The sequence below is a fragment of the Podarcis muralis genome, chromosome W (assembly GCF_964188315.1).
Source record: "Podarcis muralis chromosome W, rPodMur119.hap1.1, whole genome shotgun sequence".
NCBI lineage: Eukaryota > Metazoa > Chordata > Lepidosauria > Squamata > Lacertidae > Podarcis > Podarcis muralis.
The window spans coordinates 674,614-679,099 of NC_135674.1; the positions used below are offsets into that span (position 1 = coordinate 674,614).

Sequence of the window (4,486 nt, forward strand, 5' to 3'; positions counted from 1 at the left end):
TAATAATAATAATAATAATAATAATAATAATAATAATAATAATTAATAGGCAGGGCAAACTTCCCTCCAATAATAATAATAATAATAATAATAATAATAATAATAATAATAATAGGCAGGGCAAACTTGTCTCTAATAATAATAATAATAATAATAATAATAATAAAAATTAATAGGCAGGGCAAACTTCTCTCCAATAATAATAATAATAATAATAATAATAATAATAATAATAATAATAGGCAGGGCAAACTTCTCTCTAATAATAATAATAATAATAATAATAATAATAATAGGCAGGGCAAACTTCTCTCTAATAATAATAATAATAATAATAATAATAATAATAATAAAATTAATAGGCAGGGCAAACTTGTCTCCAATAATAATAATAATAATAATAATAATAATAATAATAATAAAATTAATAGGTAGGGCAAACTTGTCAATAATAATAATAATAATAATAATAATAATAATAATAATATTAATAGGCAGGGCAAACTTGTCAATAATAATAATAATAATAATAATAAAATTAATAGGCAGGGCAAACTTGTCTCCAATAATAATAATAATAATAATAATAATAATAATAAAATTAATAGGCAGGGCAAACTTGTCTCCAATAATAATAATAATAATAATAATAATAATAAAATTAATAGGCAGGGCAAACTTCTCTCTAATAATAATAATAATAATAATAATAATAATAAATGACCACCTACCTTGGTCGCTTCCAGCTGCGATTCCAGAGTTCCGGATTCCTCAACCATGCAAGACCTAGAACCGGAAGGAGGAACGTGATTGGTTGCCGGGTGGGGCGGGGGGAACAGAGAGGCGAGGCTCGGAATTAACGACGTCCCTTAATTAATTAACGACGTTTCCCCCCCCATTAATCGGAACCGGTTGCCGGGCAGAGAACTGGGAATTTTCTCCGGTTCCGTTGAGGGTTCTCAAACTTTCCTGCGACGACATTATTATTATTATTATTATTATTATTATTATTATTATTATTATTATTATTATTATTATTGCAGCTCCGTTTCATCTCTCTTTTTCAAGGAAGGGCTATGGGATTATTATTATTATTATTATTATTATTATGAATAATAATAATAGGAAGTGTAAATTAACGGACAAGGCAAACTTGGCTCCAATAATAATAATAATAATAATAATAATAATAATAATAATAATGGGAAGTGTAAATTAACAGGCAGGGCAAGCTTGTCTCCGTTAATAATAATAATAATAATAATAATAATAATAATAATAATGTAAATTAGCGGGCAGAGCAAACTTGTCTCTGTTAATAATAATAATAATAATAATAATAATAATAATAATAATGGGAAGTGTAAATTAATGGTTAGAGCAAACTTGTCTCCAATAATAATAATAAGAAGAAGAAGAAGAAGAAGTGTAAATTAACGGACAAGGCAAACTTGGCTCTAATAATAATAATAATAATAATAATAATAATAATAGGAAGTGTAAATTAACAGGCAGGGCAAGCTTGTCTCCGTTAATAATAATAATAATAATAATGTAAATTAGCGGGCAGAGCAAACTTGTCTCTGTTAGTAATAATAATAATAATAGGGAATTTAAATTAACGGACAAGGCAAACTTGGCTCCAATAATAATAATAATAATAATAATAATAATAATAATAATAATAATAATAATAATAGAAAGTGTAAATTAACAGGCAGGGCAAGCTTGTCTCCGTTAATAATAATAATAAGTGTAAATTAATGGTTAGAGCAAACTTTTCTCTAATAATAATAATAATAATAATAATAATAATAGGAAATGTAAATTAAGGGACAAGGCAAACTTGGCTCCGTTATTATTATTATTATTATTATTATTATTATTATTATTATGTGTAAATTAATGGGCAGAGCAAATAATAATAATAATAATAATAATAATAATAATAATAATAATAATAATAATAGGAAGTGTAAATTAATGGTTAGAGCAAACTTGTCTCTAATAATAATAATAATAATAATAATAATAATAATAGGAAGTGTAAATTAACAGGCAGTGCAAACTTTGCTCCATTAATAATAATAATAATAATAATAATAATAATAATAATAATAATAATAATAATAATGGGAAGTGTAAATTAACAGGCAGTGCAAACTTTGCTCCATTAATAATAATAGTAATAATAATAATAATAATAATAATAATAATAATGGGAAGTGTAAATTAACAGGCAGGGCAAACTTTGCTCTGCTAATAATAATAATGATGATGATGATGATAGGAAGTGTAATAATAATAATAATAATAATAATAATAATAATAATAATAATAATAATAGGAAGTGTAAATTAATGGTTAGAGCAAACTTGTCTCCAATAATAATAATAATAATAATAATAATAATAATAATGGGAAGTGTAAATTAACAGGCAGGGCAAGCTTGTCTCCGTTAATAATAATAATAATAATAATAATAATAATAATAATAATAATAATAATAATGTAAATTAGCGGGCAGAGCAAACTTGTCTCTGTTAGTAATAATAATAATAATAGGGAATTTAAATTAACGGACAAGGCAAACTTGGCTCCAATAATAATAATAATAATAATAATAATAATAATAATAATAATAATAGAAAGTGTAAATTAACAGGCAGGGCAAGCTTGTCTCCGTTAATAATAATAATAAGTGTAAATTAATGGTTAGAGCAAACTTTTCTCTAATAATAATAATAATAATAATAATAGGAAATGTAAATTAAGGGACAAGGCAAACTTGGCTCCATTATTATTATTATTATTATTATTATTATTATTATTATTATTATTATTAAATGTAAATTAATGGGCAGAGCAAATAATAATAATAATAATAATAATAATAATAATAATAATAATAATAATAGGAAGTGTAAATTAACAGGCAATGCAAACTTTGCTCCAGTAATAATAATAATAATAATAATAATAATAATAATAATAATAATAATAATAATAGAAAGTGTAAATTAACAGGCAGGGCAAGCTTGTCTCCGTTAATAATAATAATAAGTGTAAATTAATGGTTAGAGCAAACTTTTCTCTAATAATAATAATAATAATAATAATAGGAAATGTAAATTAAGGGACAAGGCAAACTTGGCTCCATTATTATTATTATTATTATTATTATTATTATTATTATTATTATTATTATTATGTGTAAATTAATGGGCAGAGCAAATAATAATAATAATAATAATAATAATAATAATAATAATAATAATAATAATGGGAAGTGTAAATTAACAGGCAGTGCAAACTTTGCTCCAATAATAATAATAATAATACTAATAATAGGAAATGTAAATTAACGGACAAGGCAAACTTGGCTCCGTTATTATTATTAAGTGTAAATTAATGGGCAGAGCAAATAATAATAATAATAATAATAGGAAGTGTAAATTAAGGGACAAGGCAAACTTGGCTCCATTATTATTATTATTATTATTATTATTATTATTATTATTATTAAGTGTAAATTAATGGGCAGAGCAAATAATAATAATAATAATAATAATAATAATAATAATAATAATAGGAAGTGTAAATTAACAGGCAGTGCAAACTTTGCTCCAGTAATAATAATAATAATAATAATAATAATAATAATAATAATAATAGGAAACGTAAATTAACGGGCAGAGAAATCCCCCCAGAGGATGATTTCGGTCGATCCGCTTAATTCCGAGCCTGACCCAAAGGAAAACCACAAAAACACACTCCATGCCACACCCCCAAGCGCTCCGGGTTCCGCGCCGCTCCGGGTTCCGCGCCTCAGCCGCCCCCGCCGTGCCCCACACACGCCGCGCGGGTGATTCGCCGTGAGGTGCCGGGTTCGAGAACCTGGGCAAAGCGAGTGGCTCGGTTCGGAACCTGCGCGGAAACGAGGCGGCTTGATCTAGAACCTGCGCGAAACTGGCGGGTTGTTCTAGAACCTGCTCGAAACTGGCGGTCTGATCTAGAACGTTTGCGGAACAAATGGCTTGGAAGCGTCGCAAAATCGAGTTGTTGGGTCTAGATCCTTTGCGGAAAAACCCCGGCTGCCCGTTCTAGAACCCGCGGAAAACCTAATGGCTTGATCTAGAACCTGCGCGAAACTGGTGGGCTGATCTAGAGCCTGCACAAAACCTAATAGCTTGCTCTAGAGCCTGCACAAAAAAACACTAATGGCTTTATCTAGAGCCTGCACAAAAAAACCACTAATGGCTTGATCTAGAACCTGTGTGAAACTGGTGGGTTGATCTAGAGCGTTTGCGGAACAAACGGCTCGGCTCGGAAGCATCGCAAAATTGAGTTGTTTGCTCTAGAACCTTTGCAAAACGGACTGTTTGGTCTAGAGCCTGATCAGAACATAATGGCTTGATCTAGAACCCGCACAACCCCTAATGGCTTGATCTGGAACCTGCACAAATCAAACATCTTGGCTCGGAAC

General features: G+C 28.2%; 1 long non-coding RNA gene across 1 annotated transcript in view; it reads right to left on the minus strand.

Annotated features, from left to right (window-relative positions):
* Nucleotides 1-731: 731 nt before the first annotated feature.
* LOC144326269 (uncharacterized) overlaps nucleotides 732-4,486 on the minus strand; it is a 13,557-nt gene continuing 9,802 nt past the window's right edge. Inside the window, exon 4 of the long non-coding RNA XR_013391463.1 lies at nucleotides 732-786. This is a non-coding gene — a long non-coding RNA (uncharacterized LOC144326269). The remainder of the gene's footprint in view (nucleotides 787-4,486) is intronic.